Source organism: Triturus cristatus, chromosome 10 (assembly GCF_964204655.1).
Source record: "Triturus cristatus chromosome 10, aTriCri1.1, whole genome shotgun sequence".
Taxonomy (NCBI): Eukaryota; Metazoa; Chordata; class Amphibia; order Caudata; family Salamandridae; genus Triturus; species Triturus cristatus.
Genome location: NC_140593.1, coordinates 1,096,255,810 through 1,096,273,441, shown reverse-complemented (window position 1 = coordinate 1,096,273,441; position 17,632 = coordinate 1,096,255,810).

The window sequence follows — 17,632 nt, the reverse complement described above, 5'->3', positions numbered from 1 at the left end:
CTAGCCCTCTAGGCTTTCTTTTCCAGGATACGGGACTCGTCCGTGCTAGTCCGGGCGGACAATAACACGATGATTCACTATATAAACAAGCAAGGCAGCACAAAATCTCACCATGTCTCCAGGGAAGCTCAAAAGTTGTGGGAATGGGCCATAGATCACAGATCCTGCCTTAGAGCAGAACATGTTCCAGGATGTCAGAACACGATTGCAGACTCACTAAGCAGGCTTACAGCATCGTATCACGAATGGGAGCTGCACCACCAAACCCTGAGGAACATATTCCTGCGCTGGGGCACACCAGACTTGGACATGTTCGCAAGTACCCAGAACCGCAAATGCAAGGTCTGGCATCTTTGCTTACGCTTTTCCTCCCATTCCTCTTCTTCCAAGAGTCCTGAAAAAGAGGAAGATCGAACCATGCAAACTGATCCTCATTGCTCTGGCATTGCCACGTCAACACTGATACACAGAACTGCTTCTTCTATAGCAGGTCCCACACATCAGACTTCCAGTGTTTCCTGGTCTTCTGACTAAGAACCAGGGGCAGATACAACCAGACCTCAGAAACCTGCATTTGTCACCTTGGCTCCTGAATACTATTAGTTCGGCCACCTAAACATTTCCGAGTGCAGTGGTGTCCTAGCCAAAGTTAGGGCGGACAGTACCAACAAAATATACCACCTCAATTGGAAGCGTTTCTGCATCTGGTGCCATTGAGAGGGTTTACATCCACTATCCTCTTCTCCAGAGCAGATCTTACCTTGCCTCTTACTACTAGCAAAATCAGGCTTGGCGCCTAGCTCAATAAAGGTTCACTTAGCGGCCATTTTCCATTACATAAGATCATTGTCCTCTCCACCTTTGTGGTCGTCTAGAGTAATTAAAAAGTTCCTCAAAGGGCTGTTTCGAGTGTTCCCTCCTATAAGACCTCCACGCCAGCCTGGTAATTGAACACCGTTCTTTCACAATTAGTGAAACCCCCTTTCGAACCGATTCACACAGTGGAAATCAAGTTCCTGTCATGGAAGATGGCTTTACTACTTGCCTTGACCTCAGCCAAACGGGTCAGTGAGATTCAGGCTTCTGTAATGGCGGAGCCCTTCTTGCAATTCAAGACAGATGGAATTCTGTTCCGCACGAATCCCAAATTCATTCCTTGGGTTCCTTCGGACTTCCACCTTAACAAACCATTGGTGCTAAAGACTTTCTTCCTGAATCCGACATCAGCTGAGAAAACTTTGCATTCATTGGCATCAAATGTTGCTAAAGTTTTATCTAGATAGGACAAAAGCTTTTTGTAAGACCTCTAAAATATTTGTTGCATACAGTGCACCAAATAAAGGTTTCCCGCTCTCCAAACAGTATCTCTAGGTGGATCGTAAGTGCCATACAATGTTGTCATCACAAAGCAGGCAGACCTCTGTCTTCAAGAGCTCGAGCCCATTCCACGAGGTCCGTGACAACATCTACAGCTTTAGAGTGTCCCTCCCTGAGATTTTGCGGCGCAGCAACGTGGAAGAATACACGTATTTACCCAACACTACTGCCTGGATTCGGCAGTTCTCAATGACACAGCAGTGGGTCAAGCAGTGCTTCGGCACCTGTTCCTATAAGGTGAGCTTCCCTCAGGAGTGTTCTAGAAGGTAGTTGATGCTGATTGGTTTGGGCCTAAATGTGTTTCCTTTTTTAATAATGACTGATCGGTATAAACTAGAAAGGCCTAGGCCTCTTAGTCTATTAACCTATCTGTGTACTATGACTAATCTTAAGTCTAATACTACTACTATTTTCAGTACAGGGGACTCCCATCATGACGACGGTGAATGATTCAAGCATGTGAATCTATGAAAGCTTCCATTACTGGGGAACTACAGTTACAGGTAAGTAACTCATTTCCTCGGCTCTAGGCATGGTTCTGCGGAGCTCTAGGCACGGTTTTGCAGGGCTGTAGCCAAGTTCGACTGCGCCTCCTCTCCATTTCCGGGAGCCGGAGTGACCCCCACTCAAGTGAAAGAATTCTATGAGGCTATGTGCCACATATTTGAGCGGACCGACCCCTCTGGTGCACCTTTGGGCCCTGTGGGTTCGGAGGAGACCTCACCAGGCTCTACGCCGACTGCTCCAGCCTTAACACCGGTGGGGGTCTCATGGTTTGGATTACGGGTCAACGCCGGTCGTACCAACTTGACCTTCCCCAAAGTTGGTGGCTCCGACACCGCTAGCGCCAGCCCCATTCTGATACCTGATGACTCCGAGTGTCATCGGTCGATGTCTACGCCGGGCGCCAACTGAGCACAGAGTTTCTATGTCATTGCCTTTACAACTTGGAAAGGTTTGTTTCAGGCATGGGAGGGGTCCCTGGACCCTTAGGAACACCAGTTGGAAGCCCCATGTGAGCAGTTGGACTGGTATGAGGACCTGGAGAAGCCAGTGGACTGGGCACATCTCCAGATACTGCCATGCTCTCTCGGCCTAGTGTGGCTACGGAGGAGGGGGCATCTTACGCCATGGTGGTCAGAAGGGCAGCAGATTCCCTCGGTGCAGGTCAAGACTAATCTCTTGACCGAAGTGCTTCAACCTGCGGTTTCCTCGTCCAAACCCCTTTTGCCCTTTAATGAAGCACAGACAGATGTCCTTCTAGACCCATGGTCCAAACCTAGCACTGGGGCTCCTGTGAACAGTACAATAGCACGCTGCTATGGTCCGGTACTGGTTGATCTAAGTTTCTTCAGCCAGCACCACACCGGTGAGAGCTTGGTGGTACAGGCTTCAACGACCCATGACACGTTCCCTTCCGCTCCCCCAAATAGGGAATCCAAGAGGCTGTACGCACCTGGGAAGATGTTTTCTTCCACCGGCCTTGCATTGTGGTCGGTGAACACCGCATGCTTATTGGGTATTTTCTTGCACACCTTATGGGAAACTGTTGCACAGGTGCTGCTACCGGTCCCAGCGGCGGTCTGGTCCGTGCTCTCTCAGGCAAAGATGGGAGAGATGCATCAAAGTTCACCATTTTGTGTGGCTTGGATACGACTGACTCGCTGGGTAGAGTGGTTATGATGTTACGGCGCCACACCTGGCTGAGAACATCTGGTTTCTCAGGTGATGTCCAGGCTAACCTCATGGACATGCCTTTTGATGAGACTCGTCTCTTTGGTGAGAAGGTGGACTCTGCTTTGGAGCACTTCAAGGAATCTTGTGCTGCTACCAAATTTTTGGGCTTCTCGGTTACACCTCGTGGCCAGTCTACCTTTCACCCCTTTCGTGGCAATGGTAGGGATTTTCAGCCGCATCGGCCATATCCGAGCCACCGTCCTGTTCAGACTCACCAACTTGTTTGAGGACATGGACGCTGTGCATCCCGACCTTGTGGGAATGGTAGCCAGATGTCATCTGCCACCCAGCGCCCGGCAGCTGCAGGTTCCACACATTCCTGGTCTGGTTCTGCAAGACCATGGGAGAATTCAAAATCATTTCCTCCGCTGAAGGTCCATAACATCGGACAAGTGGGTTCAGGATGGCTATTCTCTTCCCTTTTTAGGTCGAGCCTAGCGCAGTGCGCATGCGCTGCTCTAGGAAAACGAACTCTTGGAATCACTCTGGACTTTTCACACGCTCGTGCATGCATTTTTTTTCTTTTTTAGCATTATTTTCTATTGGGCTTTGCGAGCGTCTTTCTAAAAAGACAGCACACAATTGGGCAAAGGCAGGTGCATGTCCCACCTTTCCCAGGAAATATATCCGCCTACGGCTTGCGGTTACAAGCAGGGGCGCCATCTGTTTGGGGTCATGTTACCGGTCGCTTTCACTTTCGCGGTCAGGCGGCCGTGCTTGTTGTTCTTTGCAGGTCATTTCAATGGCTGCAACGTCGTGCGCGTGTCTAGTTGTACGCTTCGCCGGATTTTGGTGAAAATTGAGTCTTCTGCAACAATTTGTTGCAGAAGGAAAATGCGTAGCGGAAACTGCTGCCTACAGTAAATGTTGGGAGTTATAAAAGGTGAGAAACGTCCTCGCCTCTACACCACGCACCCCAGCAGTTGTTAACTGCCGTTGTCACCCAGAAAACAGACAGCCAGAGGTAGCGCTGGGATTTCAGCTTTTGTTACAAATACCCCCGAGTCTATCCTTTCCGAGACTCATTCTTCACCCACCCTTCTGCTGTGGATATTATCCGAAGCGCACACACACAGGTTTGTCTCTTTTTAAATAATATGAACTGTTATCACCGAATTCAACGGTGCTCTTGCTGTCGACTTCAGTGGGATGAAACTCTGCATCAGCCCTGCCCTGATGTGACCCTGTTGCGGACAGGCTACACACAGATCGCTACAGTGGGTGCATTCCCCACTGGGCTGTCTCTCCAGGTTACGTATGAGGCTGCCTGCCTTCCTCACTGCTCTGTGCCTGGGTCCTGCAATTGGATCCAATGAAGGGATGCGTGGGTTCTGGTGTGGATTATCGCGGGGAGGGGCGGTGTGCTTTCTGTTGTATACAGCCCAACATTCTATCCGAACTCCCTGTCCACACAACCGGAATATAATATCCCTGAGACCCGTTTTTTTTTCCAGTTCCCGGAACCCACCTTTCCTTTGAAACACCAGGCCCTGCTAATAATCCCACACGAATGTCCTTTGTGGCTCCAAGTCCCTTTCCTGAATGGGCTCCTCTGGCAGCTTAGGTGCACTCAGAAGCCGATGAGGTAGATCAGCAGGTCAATGCACCTACTAGGCATGCCCCTCTGTAACCTGCAGGTCACGAATTCGAATTGCAGTGGGTCGCCTCAGTCACTCTTCCCAGGGTGATTAACATGAGGTCCTTTGCCTTGTATGATGACACCTGTTATTAATGCGACAATAGCCAGTTGTGTTTGTGGTGCGTAATGTACACACCCCAAGTTCCCATTTCAAATCCGTGCATTTATCTCAAGGTCTGATTTCAGAGACGGTCATCCGAACGCTTCTAGCTCAATTAAGTTATTTTTGTGCTGGTTTTGTGCGTTCGTTTTCAGTTTAGGAGAATTACATATTCACGGCTGGACATTTTCTCAGTAGTCTAAATTTCCCCCTTTTTATGGTGATTTCTTTATTTCAGCCTGTATAACCAAGTGTTCCCGCTGCGGTGTATTAAAGCGTTGCCTCTCTGAGAGAGACTTCATTCAAACATGAGACCTGCTGAAGTCCTCCTTGGTGAGACAAACTCCCCCCGCCTGTGTTCAACCCGTGACGGTGGAAGGGCGGGGGATGTGAGGATTCAAATAAGGGTGCCAGTGTTTTCTCTGCCCCCTCCCACAAATCCCACTCAGTTGCCTCCTGGTGCTTGTGCCTGGACAGCGCACAGAGCAGAACTGCAGGCTGATTGGTCAGCGAGTCTGCCTGACACGGGCAACGCACGGGTTGGATGGGTATTGGGGTGCCTCGACCTTCACACCCTCCTGTCAGGTGACTTTCATATGTGGACGCCTCAATGTGCCTCGAAGCTAGACTAGGCCCCCGGCACCCTTGCTGACTTGGGACATCAAAGTGATTCATATATTGAATTTCAAGAGATATTGGGAGGGGGAGTGCTTTGAAAAATAAATGTTTAAAAAAACAAATGTAACATGAGAGAAGCATGTGTTTACGCTGTGAACGGCAGCGCTGCAGGGCCAGCATGGAAGTTTCTGTCTTCGGTGTCGAACCATGCTTCTGTAAACAGTTCACTTTCCTCCCTAGATTTGCAGGACAAAGAGGTTGCGCCAGTGTAGAAAGCTGAAACCCTGGACTCTGATGAGAAACAGTCCACGCAGAGGCTGACCTCATGGCCACATGCATTGACCAGGTGCCCATGGCTGTAAAAACAGCAGCACTTGGGGGTGTGCCTCGTCGTAAGCGCTCTGGGTGGGGTGCACTGGCAGAGCACGGGGTGCTGTGCCTCAGGGGGTACACTGGGTCACCAACCTCCTGGTTGATAGACCGTATGCACTCCATCCGTATTGCACATGTTATGTATGCTGGTTGATGTACATGTCAGAAGCACAGGGGTGTCTGTCATGGGGGGGGTCAGAGGGCGGTGGACAAAGGCGGCGCGTGGTGGAAGAACATGTCTCTGTCCTTCATTGCACCTGTGACCCCTTCAGCCAGATCTAAGTGTTGTCACCATCTGCATGCTTTGATTTCAAACCTATATGGTCAAGTCTCAGAATGTAAACCTTCTGTTGACCAAACAGATAGAACTGCCCTAAAGGGGGCCATGACTGTGCCATTTGGCAGCTGTATACCTGGATTTATGGTGGTTAATAAAAAAAGAAATCCTATTTATGATGTTGACAATTTTACATGTTGGGATTCTTTTAAATGTTCTCTGCCTTTTTCATTTCCCGAATTCTGAACAAAAGAACTGTTTAACTGCTGACAATGTCCGATGTTTTACTTTATTGTGCTTTAAAGCCTTAGCATAATGATACATTTCGTTGTAGGCACCACGCTCTCATGCAATACATGGTTGTAAAGGGGTGTCTCTCTCGCTCTCTCTCTCATTCCCTCCCTCCCGCTCTCCCTCCCTCGTTCCCTCCCTCCCTCGTTCCCTTCCTCTTCTTCCCTTCCTCACTTCCTCTCCCTCCCTCTCTGTCCCTCTCTTCCTCGCTCCATCCCTTCCTCCCTTCGTCTCTCCCTCACGTCTTGCTTCTAGCATTCAACTGCCTCGGATCATGTGTTAAATATTTATAAGGTGAAAGAACGCGCAAGTAAAGCGTACCTTCTTCATTGATTGACATCTTATAAGAGGTTTCCCCATGCCCTCTACTCGTTTGATTGAACTGCAGATACTGCATGCATCAACAAGGTGTGGGATCCCTTTATGTTAAATTTCATCTCTTGCCAAACTTCCAAACCCCTCTGGCAAAACACTTATAAGGTCCCAGAGGCAAGACCTATTGGCTATGCCAATGCTTGTTTTTTCTTTCTTTTTCGTCCTCCTTTACTGTCAACTCAAGAACGGCTGGTGGGGGATAATCTAATACTCTGAGAGGAAGTTTCAGCTCTCGTGGCTAAGGGAGCTATAAAGAAGTTTCCGATGTCAGAAGTAGGCAGTGGTTGTTACTGCTATTTCTTGTAACAAAAAACAAAGGTCAGTGTCCTATTCTGGACATCCAGACTGTCACAGGAGCTACCTGCAGTTCAAGGTAGGCCACAAGCGCTCTAGGTTCACCATTTTCCCCTTTGTCCTTGCCAGCACCACTTAGGTGTTTACCAAAGTGTTGACATTGGACGCAGCTCATCTGTGTAGGTTAGGGGTAGCAGTCTTCCTCTACTTCGATGACTGGCTATTGCAGGCGCCTTCGCCCAGGTTGTCGTTTCCCATCTCCAGACTATGGCGGACCTCCTGCATTTGCAGGGGTCCTCTATAAATGTGCTGAAGTCACACCCGACTCCTTTTCAGATGCTCCCTTTTATCGGAGCTATCCTTGACGCAGTGCAGTTTCGAATTTATTCTCCCGAACTGCAAGTCCTAAACTACAAGTCTTAGATATTCAGGTTATGGAACCAATGTTTTAGCCTCTATCGGTGAGAGTGACTCTGAGGCTGCTGTATCCTGTTGGTAAATCATACTAGATGGCGTATGCAGGCTCTGCAGAAGAACCTAACATTCCAGTGGGCACAGCATCAGTGGAATCTATCTGACCTGGTTCAGATCTCGCAGGGTACTACAAAAGACCTGCAGTGATGGTGGACGAACTGCGATTGGGTCAGAGGCAGACCTTTCTCAACCGGATCTCTCAGTAGTGACAGATGCATTTATCCTGAGATGGTGCGGCCATCTGGGAGAGTTGGAGACCAGGGGACACTGGTCTCTTGCGGCGTCGAGGCGCCACATCAAATTGTTGGTGGTTCGGGTAATACGGCTAGCAATGAAAGCATTACTATCCTCTGTCAAGGGGAAGTTGGTTTAGATGTTCAGACAACACAACTGCCGTGTGTAACTGCAACTGGTGGGGTGGGGTCCTGGACCCTTTGTCAAGAGGCCTTATGTCTATGGACATGGCTGTAACCGCAGGGCATGATCCTTGTGGTTCTCGGACTCCAGGGCAGACAAACTCTCCTGTTGATCCTTAGCGGATCCCGTATGGCGTCTCCAGTCAGAGGTGGCACAACATCTTTCAGCAGTGGGGAGAGCCTTGGTTAGATCTGTTTGCCTCCGAAGAGAACACACATTGTTAACAGTATTGTGCCCTGGAGTCTAAGGCGGTTATCGCTCGGTGACGTTTTTCTTCGCGAGTGGAGCGGAGGCCTCCTGTGCGCCTTTCCGCCCATGCTACTTCTGCCCAGAGTTCTCAAGAAGATCTAGAACGACCAGGCCCAAGTCCTTCTTGTGGCTCTGGACTGGACATGGAGAGTCTGGTATCCAGAGCTTCTTCGAATGAGCATCGGTCCTCCGATCAGGCTGCCTCTGCAGGAGGATCTTCTGTCGCAGTAGCAGGGGAGGGTCCTCTACTCAAACCTGTCAGCTCTCTGCCTCCTTGCGTGGAGATTGAGCAGCGACATTTGATAGCTTTCGACCTTCCTCCCGAAGTATGTAATGTAATCTTGGCGGTCGGGTGTCGCTCCACTAAGACAGTATACGCCTGCCGTTGGCAAAAGTTGGTAAATTATTGTACAGAAAGGTCCCTTGACCTTCTTTCTGTGTCGTTGCCTAATATTCTTTTTATTCTTACCCTTGCCCATCAGGGCTCTGCTTTGGGTACTCTTGACACTTATCTATCTGCTCTGTCTGCTTTCTTGCGGCTGCCAGACCAACCCTCCTTGTTCAAATCCCCTATTGTAAATAGGTTCTTAAAAGGGCTTGTACATATGTTTCCACCTATGCCCTTTATCATGCCACAGTGGAATCTCAATCTGGTTCTCACATATCTTGTGTGCTAACTTTGAGCCTCTACACAAGTGTCCCCTCCGCCTGCTTACCATCAAGACTGCATTTCTAGTGGTGATAACATCAGCTTGGAGGGTGAGTGAATGGCAGGCTTTGTCATTCAAGCCTACCTACTTTATGACATTCTTGGATAAGGTGGTGGTTCACACCCGTGCCTCATTCCTTCCAAGTGGTGACTCCATTCCATCTGGGTCAATTGGTCACGCTGCCCACCTTTTGTGCTCCTCCCCCCCCCCCCCCCCCCCGCATGCCTCTAAGGAAGAGGAGCGTCTCCATCGTCTGCACCCAGAAAGAGCGTTGTTGTTCTACCTTAACCGCACAGGAGCTTCGAGTGGACGACCAACTTATTTGTGGGTTAAGTGGGAGCTAAAAAAAAGGTGGGACTGCAGAAGCAAACCATTTTGTGATGGGTCATTATCTGCATTACAATCTGCTATGCCCTGGCTAGGAAGCAGCCTCCAGAAGGCTTTCAAACCCATTCTACTTGGGGAAAGCTGCGACCACTGAGTTAGTTCGGGGAGCGCCAGCCCTGGACACTTGCCACGCTGAAACATGGGCTTCATTGCACACCTTTGCAAAACACCACTGCCTGGACAGTCCGGTCCTTGGGGGCGGGCATTTCGCCCGTTTGGTCCTGCAGGACTTTTTAGTCTAGAAAATCTGTCCGAATTCTACCGCCAGGAGGTACGAGTTGGGTATCTGTTCAAAGAAAGGAATCTGCATCTAGAAGTCGATCAGATAAACAAGTTACGTAGCTTCAGTAACGTTTAATCTGGTAGAGACATTAGCTAGCTGCAGATTCCTTACAAACCCACCAATGCCTCCCCGCTCTCCGGACACATTTATAGGGCTTGGGTTGTTTCCCTTTTCAGTGCCCTAGTTTTGGTACACACAAGTCAGTTCATTTCATGGCTCTGTACTTCTGGTGTGGAAAAGTGAAAAGTAACTGGTGTCTGGGTGGCGCCTACATAGGTGACCGTGACATCACAACGGATGCCAGCAATGTCACGTGGAGCCGAATGGTGCCACCCGATGGCACACAGAGGTACTGCTCACGCAAAAGTATCTGGATTAAGTCCGACGCCTGAAAAATTCAATATCTGCAGCTAGTTATTGTCTCTACCAGATAACTGTTTTGTTAAAAGCAGCCAAGGAACCAGCTGTCAGGCAGGGGTCATAAAATCAGTCTACTTGTCTTTCAACTTATGTGAGCTATACATCGCAGGCTTAAGCTGACATTTCAATCCCATTTCTTACCTTTTTGTTCTTTCAATTTTTTATTACATTTTCCATAACAACTCGCATCTTCAAAACCATACAGTGGTTGCTGGCAGGTCGGACATAGAGGAAACAGCAGACATATTGTTAGAAAGAAAAAAAAACGCAGGGGTATGTGGTACAGTTTGAGGTGGCAAGGTTGGCACCAGGACAGTTATGACAGAAGGAACACACAAGGGAGAGAACACTGGCCCCTTGGTGACACAGTTCTTGCATTACAGCAGCATTGTATCTCCATCCCCCCCACTTAATGGACCCAGTCGGACTCTACCCGAACAGTCACCAAGCCCCAGGGTGCAGTGACCGAGAGGTTTCTAAGAGGAGCCCTCCAGGGTTGAGCCAACTACTGAGACCGGTAAGGACCCACCGGAAGGAGACTCGCCTAAAATCACCAGGCCCACGCGTGGACATGCCAATAAAATAGCATCCCATGTGGGCAGAATTACTACTCCTTACCACCCACGAGCCTCCTCACTGTAGATCGCCTCCCTTTCACAGTCCGTCCATTTCGCCACCATCGATCTACATCCGTACCATAGGCGAATTACCAACTCGGCTGTCTGCAGGCAAGGACCAAGGACAGATCTAAAAACCTATCCATGGTTTTCCTAGCCACCGCTAGCACATGAAGGCAGAGTAAGCATAGTTGGTGAGCAAGGGGAAAGTCTCTATCTGTTGCTCCATGAACCACTTGCAGAACGTTCGCTCCAGTAGGGCAGTAAAAGAGGGAAGGACTAGACCATGTGGAAGAAATCTGCAGCCTCAGTGGCACACCGGGGGCACTCTGAGGTCATGGCCGAAAACATGGTGTGACTATGCCGAGTTGGGTGGGGGTGGGGGTTAGATATGCCTGATGAAGACAAAAGATTTGAATAAGTTTCAAGCTAGCATTTCTGGACACTTTAGAACCAAATTCTAGTAATATTTGCCAGGATGAATCAGGTAAAGGCTCCTCCAGATCTTCCTCCCAATGCGTTCAGAGGGCCTTGAAAGCCGGCTGCCTCCCCTCCAGCAAGGCTCTATAAAGTAATGTAACCGCCTTTGTCTGCCCGTAAGAAGAAAAAGATGCTCTGGGGGCTTTGAGGCCCCAGAGCCCCACCATTTGCGTTTAATCAGTGCCCATGAAGTAAGAAATGGCCGCCGGGAGATCATAGGATTCCCAGAGATAGGTAAAAGGGAACAGTCTCCCACCCCTCCCCTTGCAAAAAGATAGTCCAGGACATTAATCCCAGCAGTTGGACAGTCACAAAGTCCCTCCATTTCTCCCAGCGCCCCCAACATTGAATCACCAAAAGAGAAAGCACACGGATATACAGAGTTGGCGCCCAGGTCCGCTGCAATGCCGAAGCCCAGACCGATTGTGCAGTCTTAACCAGAATGTTCGAAGTCCGTACTCCAGAAGTAGGCGTCTGCTTTAGCAGGAAACCAAGCAATGAATCTTTGGATGGAGAGCCAGGTTCACCAATTCCCACACTATTCCATAGAGGGGACCACCACCAAGCTACCCACTGGAGCTGGGCTTCCAGATATTGCGCTATATAAATGCAAACCTTTTCCCCTCTTCTATCCCTCCACTATTCTCCTTAATCTAAATAACATATCCACCACTCAAATTACTTTCATATTTCACTATACTAATTAATCACTAATCCTTTATGGGTTCCGGAGTTGTGCGCTACTCGACGAAACAATACAATAAAACCGCTCCAAATCAGGCGCCGTCAAACCTACTCGACCACATGCAGACATCGTTTCCAAAGAGCCACACGCTAACATGAAGCACCCCAATGTACCGTCCACAAAAAACCATCCAACTCCTGAAAGAATGTTTGAGGTAGCTAAAGCAGAAGAGCTGCAAACATAGGAGACAGGGCACTATAATTCTCTTCGAGATCGCCACCCTTCCTCTCACCAACAGAGGCAATGTAGCCCAGAAGGCAGTCACCCACCCGAAGTTCCCCTTGTACACATCTGGGTAAGCCACATCAAATCGTATGTTGCTCCCAGCGCAATGTCGGAGCAATGGGAATAAGACAGTGCTCCGGCACATCATCCCTTAAGGAATAGACACATGATTTATCCCAATTGACATCTAGTCCCGAATGGGCACCAAACATCGACCATGCTGACACCGCCTCCATGAGATCCGTATCCTTCCCGCTCAGATATAACAGCATATTAAGCCCTGATAATGAAGGCGCTGATGGATTGTGGAAGCACAGGGTTCCAAGACCAACACAACAGAGGTGACCAGGGGCAACCCTGCTGGGTGCCCTCTTCCAATGCAAATGCTTCTGAGATCAGGGCACCAGTTCAGATCCTTGCTAAGGGGTTAGTGTAGAGAAGTTTTTTCCACTTTCCAAAGGAACCACCCATGCCAAGCAGGGTAGGATAAAGGAATGGATATCCAGCATCTCCGGTGGCATCTACTCCTGACAGTCTAATGCTAGGAATAATTGCCAAATGTTCGGCATAGTGCTACACATGGGAATAGAGCCTGTCTGATCTAAATGGACCAGAACGGACATCTGCGGGAGCAAACTAGTCGCCACTATCTTACTCAAGAACTTGTAGTCTGCGTTGAGCATGGAAGAGGTAGGCAAGAATAAAGAAAAAAGGGTACTTATCTTTCTTTGGCAGTGAGATGATAGAGGCCTCCCGCATCGAGGACTGAAGCAGGCCACGTTGCTGAGAATCATTGAAAAGCGCCACAAGGCTAGGGACGAGGTCCCAGGCGAATGCAGTGTAACATTATATTGGTAAGTCTCAGGGACCAGGCACCGTACCCCTCCCCATCCCTCAAATCACCCCCACACTTCCTGCTCAGTAATATTCACACTCAATGTATCTGCCACCGCCAGCTCAAGAGACACCGTACATGCATCTATAGTATAATTCAGCATTTCTACCTCGTGACTCATCACCCCCGTGGAGTGCGAAGCACGCTAGTCTGGCAGGAATGCCTCATTACTCTCCTTCTGCATGACGACATCACGCTGTGAGAGGTCGCCTAGTTGAACAGTGTGACCATCCTCGGTATCCTGCAAAAGCCATACAAGCATCTTGCCCAATTTATCACGCTCTGTGTTGGTCCTGGCCATATATGCCTTACAACCAAAGCAACAAAGGCGCTCAACCAATTCCTACAGCTTCTCCCATTCCTCAAGCAGTCGTCCCCTTCTATCCGGAGTCTACACTGGCCTACCAGAATAATCTTCCAATACAGTCTCCTGCCGTTGACTATCCAAGAGCAGCTGGTTACGTACCCAATGGAAATACAATACCCCCAAATCACCACCTTCATGGCCTCCCATTCCAACCCCGCCGACGAGGCTGAGCCAGCATTATGCCGGAAATGCAAGATTTGCTCCCCCAATAAGACCCGGAAAGCCTGATCATTCAGTAGTGCCAGATCAAAGGGCCATGTAGGCACACCAGGTCTAAGTAAGGACCTTTGGAATGTGCCCAGTAGAGGGGCATGCCCAGAGTACGTTTTTGCTAAGTATTCTACCCCCACTGCCCTGCCATAGAGTTTCCTACACCTATAAAGCCTGTCAAGTCTAACCTCAAGATCATGCAGGCCCGAGCGGTAGGAGTATACGCAAACCTCCAGATGTAGAATAGATGTGTCGGATGGACACCTGGTGGCTCCTACTGATGATCGAGGGTGATGGAGACTGGCCTCGACTCAATAGACTTTGGCTGGCAGTAGCTGCAGGAGTTGCTAAAGCATAATGTAGCGAGATGTTGGGGGGGGGTGCCCCTCCCCCTGTCGGTGGCAGAGTGGGAGACTGAAATGGACTGGTGCCAACGAGCAGAGGAAGTGGTGTACAAAAGTAGAGGATGCCTAAAGAAGTGGGAAAAGATATGGTCTCCCTGGCGGAGTTACAGGGGTACATAAGGTGGGCGTAGAGCCATCCAACACATGGTTACACTAACCTCAAAGAAAGTAAGCTGGATATGACCCATTCCCCATACAAGGTAGAATCCCAAAAGAGAATACTTTGATTGTTCCCAAAGTGACTGTAATTATATGATCCCGTCGTGATGTATCATTGTTCTCAAACTCAACCTGGTGATTTACATGTAAATACTCTCAGCCATGCCATGTCTTTTGAGCTGGTTTAATAAATGTTTTTATTTTTTAAAATCTCCAGATGTAGCACTCGCCAACAGTCTTCTAGACCCACCTGCCCAGCCCATATATGTGCTGCCATGGCTGGCCTGCTGACCTATATAGACTCAAATCCTCCACACAGTTAAAATACCCCCACCACTCTCCAATAGGGGACCGTGAGTGTCAGCATGGGTGCCAAGCCAAAAATAAACGTGGACTGATCCACATTTGGTACATATACCTTTAAGAGGGCTGAATCCCGGCCATCTCGGCTGCCCAACACCAGAGCATATGATCCTTCAGGATCCGTAACTGCCCCGTGCAAGTGGAAGGGGTCTGATCCAAATGAGGGACTCTAGCGAAAAGGTAGACTAAGACGTAGCATAAAGCTGGCCCTGTCAGCCTTGAACCTCAGTAAGGTGGGTTTCCAGGAGGAATGCAATATACGGCTCCCCGTTGTGTCAAATAAGACAGCACAGGGTAACGTCTAGAAGAAGAAAGGCCCCGCACATTCCACGTAAGCAACTTTACTTGTGTAGCTATGAATTACGGTGTTGTACGGTTTCCACTTTCTCAGTAAGAACTGTTTGTTTGTTGGACAGCATAAACGTTTGGATGGTGTCAGAATGGTTCTACGAACCTCCTCAGGATATGCTGGTGTAGGAAAGTACTCCTACATTTGGCCTATAAACCTGCTAGCTCAACATGCCACCATAAGTACCCCTAAACCCGGCAAGGTAACAAATGGTTTGGGCAACTTCAGAACATGACAACCCTTACTCCCCAAGGAATCGTGGTAACCGATCTAGAACCTTTTTTTTTTCAGTCACTCGTGCTCACTCAGCTATACAAGAAGTAATGTAGGAGGAGCATTGTAAACTACATAGCCACCGGCACAGAATGGACTTTCACTGTAAGCATTTGAAAAAGGCTGTTCGCCGAAACGCATCATGCTTGTGAAAGAAATGTTCATTTAAAGACAAGGAAGCATTGAGCTGAATAAATGCATTGCCATACCCATAAGAGTGCTCCGTTTTTCCTGGTGGAGGAAGTTTGATGATGATGTTTAGCGTGCAAGCCGCATGCATGCCGGAGGCACCCGTCGGAAAGAGTTCGGCAGTTGTGTGGCAGTTGTTGTTTTGTGAATAAGGATCTGCCAGAACCGCCGCAGCCCAAGGATTGAACTTTGCCTGCTGACACAAAGTTAGGCATGACTTACATGGCAAGGAGGCAGTCACTGTGACCAAGACCTTCAGGCATTGCAAACCTGTGTGGGAGATATGCGGCTGACGAACGGGACAATGTGCCATGTAGTTACCCCTGAGCTACAGCGTAAAGAAAAACGCCATCATCAGAAATAAGATTATGACAAGTTACTTAAAACAAATGCGATCACTGAGATTAATATTACTTAATGGCATCTAAAACATTTCAAGATGCTAGAAATCGAAAGAACTACAACTAAATCGTAGTCCTCTTTTGTCTTTATTATAGGAGGAGCATTGTAAACTACATAGCCACCGGCACAGAATGGACTTTCACTGTAAGCATTTGAAAAAGGCTGTTCGCCGAAACGCGTCATGCTTGTGAAAGAAATGTTCATTTAAAGACAAGGAAGCATTGAGCTGAATAAATGCATTGCCATACCCGTAAGAGTGCTCCGTTTTTCCTGGTGGAGTAAGTTTGATGATGTTATATTTACTATACGCACCTGCTAATATATTGGTATATATTCTACCCAGCGATATGAACATAAATACACAGTGGTCTCCAGGGGGGAGACCAAACCACATACTAAAGAAGTGGAATGTGAACTGCGACCAAAGTTGAGACCTAACTCAGAAGAGCTGGGGACCCAAGGAACCACCCAAGGTAAGTACCCAGGAACCACACGGAGGCTTTGTGCAGAGTGGAAAAACAGATGTGTACTCAATACAAGTCAATGGGGAAGTTGTGGTTGCAGTTTTAAAGAAGGTCCCTCCCCAGTGGAACCTGAAGAAACCCAGTGGCAGACGAAAGGTTGGGAAGTCACCTCCGCCGTGTATACCTCAGAAACCAGGATACCTACACGAGGGAAGCTGGGTGCATAGATGCAAAGTGATTTCGGAAACCGCCATAGACCACAGGGGTATCTTCAGTGAAGATGCCACTCGCGAAGAAAAGTGAGTCTGGTAGAATCCAAAGATGGATTCTTGAAGAGAAGTACCTGCAAGCAGGGGGGACAGAGTCTATGCCACTTGGGAGTGACCTGGAGGCATGGAAGAACGATGACCACCGATGATGGAAGATGCAGGAGAGTTCACAGTGACCTTGTCGCTGCAGCTGTGAGGACGAGGCAACGCTGTGGAAGAGAAGGAGCCGCTCACGAGCTGTCCCATGTGGGAAGTCGAGAACCAGAGGGTGCTGTCTGGCGGGAGCACCAACAAGCCTTGGCAGCAGCAACAGACGTGGAAAATGAAGGTGCAGTTTCGGGATTAGCAACGTCCAAGGGACTCACCAAATGTAGGATAGCCAGAGCAGGCCCCGAGGAAGCAGGTTAGCCCACTGAAGCCAAAGAAGACCCTCAAAAGGACCCACATGATACACAGGAGTCGCAAGAGGAGCTCCGGCAGCTCACCAAGGATGCAAGCCCATGGTGCAGAGGACGAAGATCTTGGTAGCAAGAGATGCTGGAGGCTGGAGCTTCTTGTAGCCTGAAGATCTTTGGAGGACAGTCAACAAGCCTTGGCAACAACAAGTTGACGTGTTGCACAAGGGTTCTGTTCCAGCTGTTCAGACGAGGGATACTGGCCTCAAACTCGGTGAGAAGACAGTAGCGGCCTTGAGGGAGTTGAAAAACCACCACCTGTATTTTGCTAAGCCTTTTGGAATCCGTGGGACCTCAGGAACAGCAGACCGGTCGGCTTCGTTGCGGTGCCTGCAGATGCTGGGGAGTGACTCCACTCCAAGTGAGATTACTTTCAGTGTCTTTGATGCCCACAGGCCTGGAGAAGAACCTTGAAGAAGCAGAGGCACAGACGATGCAGAAGACTGGCAGGACGACGAGACCAGGAGCAGCAGGAGTCTTCCTTGATGGAGTCTTGCTTCCAGGCGAAGTCCAAGGTGCCCAGACGGTTGAGGTGGAAGTTGTTTTGTCCCACAACAAATCTGAAGAGCTAACCACCGGTAAGCCCTTAAGTACCCAAAGAAAAGAGTTGGGACGATTCAGGGGTCCCTCCCAATGGAGGATATTCCCATGTCCTTTGTCCAGTTTCACGCCAGAGCGGGAGCCAACTGCTCTATGAACTGATTTCAACTGGAGTATGCAAGGAGGGCACCGAATGTACCCTTCAA